Here is a 14,754-nt window from a genome sequence, read left to right on the forward strand (position 1 = left end):
TCCATCGATATTTGGGAGTTGAGGGATCAAGTGGAGCTTCGGTTGGCCGACAAGTTAATTTTTCCATTATGTTTTTTCTCTGACTCCACGGGTATTCGGGAGTCAAGGGATCGAGACAAACCCTTAGCCGGTTGGCACGACTCCCCGATTAGGTACGTTACCAGCTCTGCTCCCTTTTTATGGTTATAGGAGCTACTATAGCTCCTTGATAAGAGAGTAAGATCCTAGTACTTGATCAAAGACTATGGCCTTCGATTTTTGATCGGACACTAGGGGCCCAGCTCCCCACTCATACACTAGGGACACAGCTCCCCGCTCTTACACTAGGGACACAGCTCCACGATCATTGACTCACAGTATGACTTCTTGATCAGGATCTAGGGGCCTCACTCTTTGATTACAGGCTAGGGGCCTTACTCTCCAATCAGGGACCAAGGGCCCAGCTCCCCGATCAGGTGTACTACAGGCTCTGCACCCTTCACCATGAGGGTTTACATCCTCTTATTGCTACAGGCTCTACACCCTTTACCATAGGGTTCTGCATTCTTTTACTGCTATAGGCACTTCACTCTATTATTACTATATGCTCTGTATTCTCCATATGTTTTGTGTGCTTTTTACGTCTACAGGTTCTGCTCCCTTCACCCGCGGTGCTCTGCTTCCTTCTATTGCTACGGACTCTGCTCCCTTATATGGCTATGAGCTTCACTCCCTTTGACGGTCGGGGCTCAGATTATTCTTCTCCCTGGCTCCGCAGACATTTGGGAGTCAAGGGATCTACACTATTTCTCTTACTAGCTGTAAGGGCATTTGGGATTCGAGCCAGCGGTTGACATCACTTCGCCATCAGGTATGATAAAGGCTCTGTCCTCTCATATTGCTATGGGCTCCGCTTCTATGAATTTCAAGGCTTATCCTCTCCCGGTCGGGGTCGAGTTATCGTCACTAGTCTCAGACCTCACCACCGGTCTCGGATAGGAGTATCGCTAACGATCTCTCAGTCAAGCTTCCAGACTAATTCCTGGTCAGGTCTCCAGATCAAGTCTTGGTCAGACCTCCAAATCAAGTCTGGGTCAGACCTCCAGATCAATTCTTGGTCAGACCTCCAGATCAAGTCTGGGTCAGACCTTCTGATCAATTCTTGGTCAGACCTCCAGATCAATTCCTTGTTAAATCTCCAGAACATTTCCTGGTCAAGCCTCCAGAACATTTCTTGGTCAGGCCTCCAGAACATTTTCTGGTCAGGCCTCTAGAGTATTTATTGGTCAGACATCCAGAACACCTCCCGGTCGGGATTCCAGACTCTCGCCCCAACGTGAGTTATAAGTAAGCAAGCTCTCACGCCGAATGACCGGCAGGTCGGGTCCCAAACTCTCGCCCCAGTGCGAGTTATAAGTGAGCATGCTCTCACGCCTCCAGACTCTCGCCCCAGCGTGAGTTATAAGTGAGCATGCTCTCACTCTCAATGACCGACAGGTCGGGTCCCAGACTCTCGTCCCAGTGCGAGTTATAAGTGAGCATGCTCTCACACCTCCAGACTCTCGCCTCAGTGCGAGTTATAAATGAGCATGCTCTCACGCCTCCAGACTCTCGCCTCAGTGTGAGTTATAAGTGAGCATGCTCTCACGCCCAACGACCGACAGGTCGGATTCCAGACTCTCGCTTCAGTGCGAGTTATAAGTGAGCATGCTCTCATGCCCAACGACTGACAGGTCGGGTCCCAGACTCTCGCCCCAGTGCGAGTTATAAGTGAGCATGCTCTCACACCTCCAGCCTCAGTGCGAGTTATAAGTGAGCATGCTCTCATGCTTCCAGACTCTCGCCTCGGTGCGAGTTATAAGTGAGCATGCTCTCACGCCCAACGACCGGCAGGTCGGATTCCAGACTCTCGCCCCAGTGCGAGTTATAAGTGAGCATGCTCTCACACCCAACAACCGGCAGGTCGGGTTCCAGACTCTCGCATCAGTGCGAGTTATAAGTGAGCATGCTCTCACGCCTCCAGACTCTCGCCTCAGTGCGAGTTATAAGTGAGCATGCTCTCACGCCCAACGACTGGCAGGTCGGGTCCCATACTCTCGCCCTAGTGCGAGTTATAAGTGAGTATGCTCTCACGCCCAACGACTGGTAGGTCGGGTCCCAGACTCTCGCCCCAGTGCGAGTTATAAGTGAGCATGCTCTCACGCCTCCAGACTCTCGCCTCAGTGTGAGTTATAAGTGAGCATGCTCTCACGCCTTCAGACTCTCGCCTCAGTGCGAGTTATAAGTGAGCATGCTCTCACGCCCAACGACCGACAGGTCGGATTCCAGACTCTCGCCCCAGTGCGAGTTATAAGTGAGCATGCTCTCACGCCCAACGACCGGTAGGTTGGGTCCCAAACTCTCGTCCCAGTGCGAGTTATAAGTGAGCATACTCTCACGCCTAACGACCTCTCGATCGATACTCACTCCTCACTCCGCTCTGCCCGGCACTCATCACACTTGCTTCACTTGTCACTCTGCCCGGCACTCATCACACTTGCTTTACTTGTCACTCTGCCTGGCACTCATCATTCGCGTTTTCGCTCACCGTTGTTGCTTGATCGGCATTTACTGTTCACTTGCCGCCCTGCTCGACACTCTCAATTCGCGTTTTCACTCACCGTTGTTGCTTGATCGACACTTACTGCACACTTGTCACTCTGCCCGACACTCATCATTCGCGTTTTTGCTCACCGTTGTTGCTTGATCGACACTTACTGTTCACTTGCCGCCCTGCCCAACACTCTCAATTCGCATTTTCGCTCACCGTTGTTGCTCGATCGACACTTATTTCACACTTGTCACTCTGCCCGACACTCATCATTTGCATTTCGCTCACTATTGTTTCTCGTTGCTGCTCGGTCGATACCCACTCTCCTCCTTGCTGGGCATTTGCATAACCGCTTGATTGCTCTACTCCCATTCGCGCTCCATCCACAGGCTCTACTCACGCTTGCACCTGATCCGCATGCTTTGCTCTCGGTCGCTTTCCGTCTCGCAGGATTCGTGCCCGACTTGGCTCACAGAGCCTTCGCTCCCATTCGCGCTCGATCCACGGGCTCTTCTCCCATCTCATTTGGTCTCAGGCTCCGTGTTTACCCAGCGCACATGCCTCGTACCCACTTGTCATTCTACCGATCACACGACCGACCAATATTGCTTGGCCATCTGTTCGGGCGTTCGCTTTGCACCACTCGGCATTGTTCGATTACCAGGTCACGAATTACTGTCGCTCGATTGACACTTTCTCGATCGTACTCACGGTTTTGCTCGCTCATTTTTCTCTCTATTGCCTGATCGTGATTCACTATCGCTCGATCGGCATTTGCTCGGTCCCGCATTTGATACCGCTCACCCATCGTCTTTCGACCCACTCAGCATTTTTCGATTGCCAGGTCAGCATTTTTTGATTGCCAGGTAGGCATTTTTTGATTTCCAGGTCGACATTTTTTGATTGTCAGGTCGGCATTTTTTCGATTGCCTTATCGCAATTACTAGTGCTCGGTCGGCACTCTTTCTCGATCGCGCTCATGGCTTTTCTCGCTCTCGATCACCCGGTCGTGATTTATTGACGCTCGGACAGTATTTTTCTCGGTCGCGCTCACGACTCCGCTCGTCCATCATTCTCTCTATTAACCGGTCGTGATTTATTGACGCTCGGTCAGTATTTTTCTCAGTCGCGCTCATGGCTCTGCTCATTCAGCATTCTCGATCACCCGGTCGTGATTTATTGACTCTCGGACAGTATTTTTCTCGGTCGCGCTCACGGCTCTGCTCGTCCATCATTCTCTCTATTACCCGGTCACTATTTATTGACGCTCGGTAGTATTTTTCTCGATCGCGCTCACGGCTCTGCTCGTTCATCATTCTCTCTATTGCCCGGTCGTGATTTATTGTCGCTCAATCGTTTTACTCAACATCTCTCGACCGTCTGCTCGATATCGCTCGACATTCACCAGATCGCTCTTTTGACACTCGCTCAATATTTCTTTTGTCGCTTGGTCAGCACTTATTCTTTTCATAGCTCTGTCAGGCACTCGCCGTTTGTAGCTATTCGTTCGACGTTATAAAACAAGCCCAGTGATATGAGTTTGCGTTCAATAGCGATTCTGTTTTACGTTAGGCTTGGTCTAGTCAGTCGGACTTGCGCCTCCTTCGACTAGACTTGGAGGGGAGGCTTGTGATACGGATAGGGATATAGGGTAGAGGAGAAATTAGGAGGAGGGAGGAGGGTATTTTGGTCTTTTCATGGGTTAGGGCTTTAAGAGGGGAAAGGGACATTGTAGCAGGGGGCGGCTGCTTCGTTCGTGGTCTCGTCGCCGTAAAGAGGGAACAGAGAAGGGAGCTTTCTTCCTCCCTCTAACACTCCTTGCCGGCGGCGACTCTGACGTCGACATGGGTCGCCACCTCTTCTCCTCTCCCTCTCCCCACCGCGCCGCCACCGCTGCTCCCTTTTTCACCGCCACCCTCTAGCTACGGCCGGCGGCGACGACCTCCTCCTTCCTTCTCCTCTCGACACCAGCGACGACAGCCTTTCCTTCCTTCTCCTCTCGACGCCAGCGACTACAGCCTTTCCTCCTCCTCTCGACGCCAACGACGACAACCTCCTCCCCTTCCTGCGCCAATGACGTCGGTCACCACCTCCTCCCTCCTACACGTAGCTGCCTTGTCTACCACTTCCCTCTCCCTTGGCACACCGGCGCCCACAGCTACCGATCACCTCCCATCAGACCGTCGAACGACCAAGCGTTGTCTCACCAGCGGTCTCCTCTAGGACGCCGCAGCGCTGCTTCTCGTATTGCCTCATCTCAGGCCACCTCCGGACCGTCTGCATTGCCGTGTGTCGTTGATGTGGGTCGGGCCTTTGACCCCGCATTGTCGTTATATTCTGTCATTACATGTATGATATTTTTTATGTCCCAGTCTGCATGCCGATGTCTTATCTCGGCCTGTGTGCCAATGTCTTATCTCGGCCTGTATGCCAATATGTGTATTCCGGCCTGTATGCCGATCTCATGTCCCGGCCTACGTGCCGATCTCGCTTCCCAGTCCGTGTATCATCTTCTGGATCCAGGCCGCATTCAACTCCGTGTCGCTAGACCCAGCTCCACATCCGACTCCCGTTTTCCTGCTCTTTCAGGTCACGGCAACTCGAGCAGCGTCCCACCTGAGGATGCCCCCCTGGGCCAGGGTACGTTTTCTGTACTCGTCCTCCATTTATTTTATTATGCCAGTATTAGTTTGTTACTCATATGTTCGTTGGATCCGCCTCGAGTCTCAGGGTACCAGGGACCGGAGGGACTCGGTCGCTGGCTGCAGGTAGCGTTGACCAGAGGACTTCTGAAGACTTGCTAAACATAGAAGCCATCTCAGCACACCCCCCTCCGGGACGTCATGATTCGGTCAACATTCTCGCCACCTCGCCTGACGGTCCGTCTGACTCAGCTTCCGGACGGGATCAATATCAAAGGCAGATACAACCTCTACCATGGCTGTCGAAATTCCTTCAACCGACCTAACCACTCAATCCAATCAATTCGGCAGCCACACTACCTTCGGATCTGACATAGCTATAGCTCCGATAGGTGTAAAGATGGATGGCTCCAACTATGCTTTATGGTCTCAGGTGGTTGAAATATATATCTCAGACAAAGATAAATTGGGATATATCAATGGAGATTTCTCTCAGCCATCCCTGGCCGATCCGACCTTTCGACGATGGCGTACTGAGAATGCTATTGTCAAAGGTGTTGGTGCAACCTTAGGTCAAGGTTGACCTGGTTGACTCGACTCGAGGTGACTTGACTCGAGTTGTATTTTGATGTTTGACTTGGGAAGATTGTCGGTGCAACCTTAGGTCAAGGTTGACCTAGTTGAGTTGCATGTTGATGTTTGACACTCGTGAGAGAGTTCTATTCTTGATGTGAGACAAGAATAGATGGTTGGGAGTTTATTGGTCCAACCCTAGGTCAAGGATTGACCTGGTTGACCTGAAAAGTCTAAGTATAGAGACTTGGCACTGGAAAAGTCCAAGCAGGGAGCTTGGCACGGGAAAAGTCCAAGCAGGGAGCTTGGCAAGTGGGAAAGTCCTAACTGGGATGTTAGGCAGTGTGGAAAGTCCTGGTAAGTGAAGCCAGGCAGTGGGAAAGTCCTAACTGGGATGTTAGGCAGTGTGGAAAGTCCTGGTGAGTGAAGCCAGGTGAAAATCCTAGTGAGTGAAGCTAGGTGAAAGTGGAAGTCCTGGTGAGTGAAGCCAGGCAGTGGGAAAGTCCTGGTGAGTGAAGCCAGGCAGTTGGAAAGTCCTGATGAGTGAAGCCAGGCAGTTGGAAAGTCCTGGTGAGTGAAGCCGGGCAGATTGGAAATCCTGGTAAGTGAAGCCAGGTAAAAACCCTAGTGAGTGAAGCTAGGTGAAAGTCCTGGTGAGTGAAGCCGGGCAAGGAAAAATCCAGATGGATCAAGGGTGATCGGACATCTGGTGTTGAGAAGGTCAAGTAGGTCAAGGGAGTGACCGGATACTTGACACGAAGAGAAAAGTCCAAGTGGGTCAAAGGGATTGACCGGACACTTGGTAGGGAGTCTTAGCAGGTCAAGAGAGTGACCAGATGCTAAGCATGAGATACCAATAGGTCAAGGTTGACCGGATATTGGTTTGGAAGACTTGGAACTTGGTTTGGGCAAAACCCAAGCTCTGGATCGATCAGTGGATCGATCCGATCTGTTGGTATCGATCGATGCGGTGACCGATCGAGATAACGATCGATGGCTTACTAAGGTTCTTGATCGGTGCGGGCCGATCGAGCAACAAGGTAAAGAGAAAGGAGGATCGATGCGTGGACCGATCCACATACTCTGATCGGTCCACGGACCGATCGGAGACGATCGAAGAACTTGGGCGAGTTCTGCAGAAGAGTGCTGATCGATGTCCGGGACCGATCAGCAGTCTGTCGGTCCCAAGACCGATCGAGAGAGATCTGGACCGATCGGGCTTCTGATCGGTCCACCTGCCGTAGCAACGCTAGTTCTCTCTTCTTCTTGGCGGTATAAAGAGGGCTACTGGGACTTGGTGAGATTTTCTCTGAAGCTACTTCTTCTTCCTTCGGAAGTTCTCTCACTACAGCTTGCTTCTTCTTCTTGAGCTTTGTTGAGCTCGTTGGGTGCTAAAGCTTCGCGTGAGCTTCTTCCTGTTGCTGGTTTTCTAGTTAGGCTTGGATCCGAGAAGCTGCTGCTTCACCAGGGTTCCTGCTGACTTCAAGAAGGCAAGCAAGTGTTGTTTACATTTCTGTTCTTGTTTTCTTGTTCCTATTTGTACTCCTATTGCTGTTGCAAAGATTGTGGTGAGGTTTCTCCACCCACAAGGAGTATCTATTAGCCGGGTTTCCGGGGACTCATCCACCGACGGATTGGTAGGCTTCGTCCACCTTACGGACACGCCGAGGAGTAGGAGTTCATCTCCGAACCTCGTTATATGGTTTGTCTTTCTTCTCTTGTTTTCTTTCTACGTTGTATTTCCGCTGCACTAACCTAATCGTAGGAAGAAACGAGAAAGATTGGGGTCGGCTATTCACACCCCCCCTCTCTAGCCGTACGAAGGATCCTAACAAGTGGTATCAGAGTGAGGCCGCTCTTCGACGGATCAACACCCGGGGGAGCACGGGCTAGAGATGGATCAACTCGGAGAAGACATCACCATTCCACCCTTCTACGATCGCGACGACTTCGCGTATTGGAAGGTAAGGATGAAGTATTTCCTTATGACTAACATTGAAAATTGGACTTGTGTACAATTAGGTTTCACTCTTCCGATGGATAAAGAAGGAAAACCTCTTGAGAAGAAGAAGTGGACGAAGGAGCAAATCCACCAATCCACAATCAACGATGAGGTAATGAAAATATTTGAATTCTCATTACCTAACGATATATTGTGTAGGATAGATGGATACAACAATGCCAAGGAGTTGTGGAACAACTTGGCTAAGTTCCATGAGGGGAACTCCACTTCAAGCCATGAAGAGGAGTCAAGTGAGCCAAGTAGCTCACATCATGGAGAAGAGGAATTAGAAGTTGAGGGCTACTCAACATATAAGGAAGAAGAGGAGGAGAGTTCTTCTTCAAGAATGGAGCAAGAGGAAGAAGCTTCTATCTCCGGAAGGGATGAAGAAGAAAGCATACATCCCACCTCAACCCTAGGTAACTCAAGCATTTCAATTTCAAATAAATTACACATAATGTGCTTTGAGTGTAGGGAGTATGGACATTACAAGAGTAAATGTCCAAAGAGGGTTAGAAAGACTCCACCGGCACCAAAGGTCAAGGAAGCCGGAGTCCCAACACGCAAGGGCAAGAAGCACGTGGTGTGCTTCCAATGCAAGCGAAGGGGACATTATCGGAGCCAATGTTCGAGAGGGAGGCAATCTCACAAGGACAAGAGATCGAGCACATGTATAGGGGGAGCTAGGGCAAACCCTAAGGTAATCTCTAAGGCACATTCTTGCAATTCTAGTAGGATGCATGCTAGTAGCCTTATTGCTATTGTCAAGAATGATAAGCATGTTAATTATAGAAATCGATACACATGCTTAGGTGCCAAACATGTGAGCCTAGATAAGGATAACACTAGGAAAGCCAACCCTAGAATTAACTCATCTAAGGCTAAGGAAAATCTAGGTAGAAATCCCAAATCATCTAGACATATGCCTAGGAATACCTCAAAGAAAAATGACAAATTAACACTTGAGGTATTAGAGAGGGAAAATCAAGTCTTGAGGTCAAGACTTGATAATTTAGAAAAGGCTCTTAAAAACATGGAGAAGTCATCTCTAGGGTTTAAGAGTCAAAAACCCAAGTCCAAGGACAAGAAAGGTTTGGGTCACAAACCTAAGTCCCAAGTGGTCAAGCCCACTTATCATAGTGTTCCATTCGATTATGGAACAAAACCTAGGGCTAGGAAGACCACCACCAAGGTCACAAGGGGAGTCACCCCTAGAGTTGATCTTGATGAGTCCCAAATGACCAAGGCTTCAAAGCCTAGGAGGGTCATTAGGAGGGTTGCTAGGGAAGTCATCCCTAGTGAATATTTAGTAAACCCAATGAGCTCACATAGATATTGGGTTCCTAGGAGTATCTTCTCTATCTCATAGATGGGTTAGAGAGTGTCAACTCCAATTAGAAGGGTAGTTAACCCAACTTTGAGGAAATTGACACTCAAGGAGCATTTTCAAGGTTTTGATAACCTTTGAAAATGAAAAAGAATTATTATTTACTCCTTGAAGAGTAAATTGTGCCATATTTGAAAAATATCGATTTTAATCTTATTTGGCACAATTTAAGAAAACCTAGAGAAATACCATAATTGGGATTTTGGTTTTCTCTTAGGGATATATGGGCAATCTAGGGTTAGATTTTAAGTTAGCTAAGGCTAAGGATACTTAGATAGGGAATTTAGGTATTTTATTTGTGCTAACTTGCCATGATTGGTTGCCATATGCCATGCCATGACATCATATTCATTTTATTATCATTTGAAATGTCATGATAATGCTTAGCTAGTTTATATGTCATGCTTTATTTAAGTTTTCAAACTTTATGCCATGACATCATGACATTGACACATGTTTTTACTTATGATATCATTATATGTCATGTCATCATCTCTTGCATTATAATCAATGAAATTGATTTGAGGACAAACATACAATTTGATATTGAGATCAAATTGGTGTTTAGAAAATGCATGAGAACTTAGCCTAAGTTGACCTTAACCCATATCTCACATCAAATTGACTTGAATGTGGTTTGATACACCTTAGATGTGTGTGAGATATTAGGATCATGAGTTAGGATCAAGGTGCATTGTCCTTGTACCTAGATGACCCTAATTCAAGAAATTAAGGATCATAGGGAAAGCTTGTGTACAAGTCATGTACATCTAGCCCTAAGATTATGGTCCTAAATTCAAATGGTTTTAAAAGCATTTTAAAATTGATTTGAAAAACCTTGATGAAGCTTTCCTAGTGATAGCATTCATCATTGAACATTGTGATACAAAGTTGAGTTAAACTTGAACTATTTCAAAGTTTTTGAACTTTGTATCAAGATTGAAAAATGAAAACTATATTCATAGAAAACTATTTTTCCTTGATAGTGTATGATATGAGGAATGTATCCTCAAAGTTTCGTAATTTTGGAATTTTCTGTAATTTTCTGTGAGTTTCGAACCTCTCCGGAAGAGAAAATCAGAAATCTCTGATTTCAGTGTTTGGATCGGTCCGGGGACCGATCCAGAAGATCTGATCGGTGCGGACCGATCCAGAGTTGTGGATCGGTGCAGACCGATCCGATGAGTTCGATGCGAGTGCGATCGGTGAAGGGCGATCGGTGCAGGGACCGATCGTAGCGTCAATTTCTGATTTTTCAGTTGTTGTGCGAAATTTCAGTTATGGAAGTGGTGTTTTGGATTTGAAAGGTTTGGAACTCTCAAAGACATTGTTGGTGCAATGGTCAAAGGGAGAGTTGACCTTTAGGGGGAGTTTACCTAATTGTCAAGGGAGTTGACTTTAGGGGAGTTTTACTCCTTAAGACTTTTGAGGATTAGTGATATGGGATTATCACTAAGTTGATTGTTGAGTTTAGGATCAAGGGGGAAATTAAGAGTTTCAATGAAAGGTATGGGACTTTCATTAGGAAGAAACTCTTGACCTTGATACCCTCCTTTTCTTTTTGATGTGTGTCAAAAAGGGGAGAGTGTTCATTGGAGAGTTATTGGAGAACCCAAGTTAGGTTATCGGGTTAACCTAAGCTAGGGAAGAATGTCAAGGAATGTTCGAGGAAGAACATTGGAATTCTTTTTGATGTGTGTCAAAAAGGGGGAGAATTATTGGAGAACCCAAGTTAGGTTATCGGGTTAACCTAAGGGGAGAATGTCCAGAGAATGTTCAAGGAAAGAACATTGGACATTGGAAGATGAGTGGAAAACCTAAGTTAGGTTATCGGGTTAACCTAACTTGATTATGGGTTTTGTCAAACATCAAAAAGGGGGAGATTGTTGGTGCAACCTTAGGTCAAGGTTGACCTGGTTGACTCGACTCGAGGTGACTTGACTCGAGTTGTATTTTGATGTTTGACTTGGGAAGATTGTCGGTGCAACCTTAGGTCAAGGTTGACCTAGTTGAGTTGCATGTTGATGTTTGACACTCGTGAGAGAGTTCTATTCTTGATGTGAGACAAGAATAGATGGTTGGGAGTTTATTGGTCCAACCCTAGGTCAAGGATTGACCTGGTTGACCTGAAAAGTCCAAGTATAGAGACTTGGCACTGGAAAAGTCCAAGCAGGGAGCTTGACACGGGAAAAGTCCAAGCAGGGAGCTTGGCAAGTGGGAAAGTCCTAACTGGGATGTTAGGCAGTGTGGAAAGTCCTGGTAAGTGAAGCCAGGCAGTGGGAAAGTCCTAACTGGGATGTTAGGCAGTGTGGAAAGTCCTGGTGAGTGAAGCCAGGTGAAAATCCTAGTGAGTGAAGCTAGGTGAAAGTGGAAGTCCTGGTGAGTGAAGCCAGGCAGTGGGAAAGTCCTGGTGAGTGAAGCCAGGCAGTTGGAAAGTCCTGATGAGTGAAGCCAGGCAGTTGGAAAGTCCTGGTGAGTGAAGCCGGGCAGATTGGAAATCCTGGTGAGTGAAGCCAGGTAAAAACCCTAGTGAGTGAAGCTAGGTGAAAGTCCTGGTGAGTGAAGCCGGGACAGGAAAATCCAGATGGATCAAGGTGATGACATCCGGGTATGGGAAGGTCAAGTAGGTCAAGGGTGACCGGACACTGGAGAAGAGAAAGTCCAAGTGGGTCAAAGGGATTGACCGGACACTTGGTAGGGAGTCTTAGCAGGTCAAGAGAGTGACCAGATGCTAAGCATGAGATACCAATAGGTCAAGGTTGACCGGATATTGGTTTGGAAGACTTGGAACTTGGTTTGGGCAAAACCCAAGCTCTGGATCGATCGGTGGATCGATCCGATAGTATCTCGATCGGTCCGGTGACCGATCGGATAACGATCGATGGCTTACTGGTTCTTGATCGGTGCACCGATCGAAAGCAATGTAAGGCAAAGAGAAAGGAGGATCGATGCGTGGACCGATCCACATACCTGATCGGTCCGCACCGATCGAGACGATCGAGAACTTGGCGAGTTCTGCAGAGAGTGCTGATCGGTGCGGGACCGATCAGCACAGTCTGATCGGTCCCAAGACCGATCGGAGATCTGGACCGATCGCTCACCGATCGGTCCTGCCGGCAGCTAGTTCTCTCTTCTTCTTCACGGTATAAAAGAGGGCTACGGGACTTGGTGATTTTCCTACCTCTTCTTCCTACTGACTGCTGAAGCTTTTCTTCTTCTTCCCGAGCTTTGTTGAGCTCGTTGGGTGCTAAAGCTTCGCGTGAGCTTCTTCCTGTTGCTGGTTTTCTAGCTAGGCTTGGATCCGAGAAGCTGCTGCTTCACCAGGGTTCCTGCTGACTTCAAGAAGGCAAGCAAGTGTTGTTTACATTTCTGTTCTTGTTTTCTTGTTCCTATTTGTACTCCTATTGCTGTTGCAAAGATTGTGGTGAGGTTTCTCCACCCACAAGGAGTATCTATTAGCCGGGTTTCCGGGGACTCATCCACCGACGGATTGGTAGGCTTCGTCCACCTTACGGACACGCCGAGGAGTAGGAGTTCATCTCCGAACCTCGTTATATGGTTTGTCTTTCTTCTCCTGTTTTCTTTCTACGTTGTATTTCCGCTGCACTAACCTAATCGTAGGAAGAAACGAGAAAGATTGGGGTCGGCTATTCACACCCCCCCTCTCTAGCCGTACGAAGGATCCTAACAAAAGGTTGGCTAATCAACTCTATGGATGCCTCCCTTATTGGGAATTTTATTCGTTTCCCAACCACGAAATCAGTATGGGATGCCCTGGCCACAACATACTTTGATGACAGTGACACCTCTCAAGTGTACGATCTTCGCCCGTACACTTACTCTTGAACGTCCCGTGAAAGTCAAGAAAAACTAAAATTCCTACTTAAATGGCACCCCCTAAACAAATTCCTAAACATGATTAGAAAATAAAGAAAGTAAACCATCTAAGATTATCACATTTCAAAATCTCAAGCATTCATGGACTTAAAACTTTACTTTTGGTTAACAACATAATAATTTCCATCAATCATGAATAAATTGAAATTGATTTCACACTAAAAACCTCACAAGATAGAATTTTTGTGGCCCTCATCCTATCTCACATATAATCACAAAAATGGAGGGCACTCATGCTACTTGTGCTTCTTGAACTACCATATGCTTGCTTATCTTCTACTCTCTACCATGATCGTGGATGCAAAATCACAATATGAAGGTTAATCATGAAAGGAAAAAAATGTAAGAATATGAATTAAATGCACATCAAAGCATTAGTTGCAAGTAAAGATAAGAAAAGGAAGAATTAGCAACAAAGAAAAGATAAGAAAGAAAGATTAAACTTAGTGGAAGACATGGATACAAAGAATGTTATATAATGAATTCCGACCATTCTTCTCTTCTTCCTTAACTTCCTTCCAATTGCATAAACATCAATCAACAATTTCAGTTCTCATTCCTTTAATTTCAATGAATGCATCTCTAAGAATTCAAACAGCTTAGCAATGACTGAAAACCATTTCATTCAGTCCCAATTCCAGTAATCTTGTTTTACTTAACTTCAATTTTTAGCCTTGCAAAATTCCGGCACACAATTCCAATTCAGCACTTTGATTCATCAAGATTCTATCAAATTAGTTTAAAACAGCATTGAAAGAAATGCAACACCATTGTTTCATATAATGCAAGATCTTCATATATAGTTGCTTCTGAATTTAAACAAATCATTGATACAAAAAACTGCATTTCTGATTCCACTTCAATATCCCAGCATTTCATCATCTGTTATGGTATCAATTTGCACTTTCTTGTTCTCTGATTTTGCATTCAATCCATCAATGAAACACTTGGATCATACCTTATCTCCCCCACACTTAAATCTTTGCTCGTCTCGAGCAATGAAACTCAACAAATGCTCAACCAACCCAACAATTTCAGCAATTCAGCAAATTTACAGAATTTGGCACAGAGCTAGAATCCAAAATATATGCATTTCATTACTCGTTTAATGATCAGTGGATCAAGATCATGAATCTATAACAGCCAAAGTACAGAATTAACATTCAAATACTTATCAAAATCCTGCCCAACAGAAATATAACATAAGTCTGCAACTTCAAATTAAGGACAGTCAATAGAATTTCACATTCCAATCTCTGATTTCATAAATCAGATTAAAACCCTTCAAAAGGCTGCTAGGAAACATTCACTAGCATTCCCACATAAACTTAGTCCTCTATCTTCAGAATTGGAATTGCAAGAAATCAAGGACAGTCAACATTTAAGACATTTCAGCTGCCTAAAGTTCAAAATTACAGAAATAGCTAGCATTGTTTCTGAATTTCTAAAATTCCAACTTCTACATTCCACTATATTCAATTGTTTGTCAAGAAACTTTTAATAACCTCTTCCATTTCTGAAAAATACCCACATCACAACCAAATTGAAACTCACAGAACTAACTCAGCTTACATGTCTTCAACACTGCATAACACTCAACAATATAAATCAGCATTACAAGGTCTTCAAGCAAATCCTTGCAGAATCTGATACTAACAATGACGAATTGATACATCATTGACAT

The sequence above is a fragment of the Zingiber officinale genome, chromosome 7B (genome assembly GCF_018446385.1).
Source record: "Zingiber officinale cultivar Zhangliang chromosome 7B, Zo_v1.1, whole genome shotgun sequence".
NCBI lineage: Eukaryota > Viridiplantae > Streptophyta > Magnoliopsida > Zingiberales > Zingiberaceae > Zingiber > Zingiber officinale.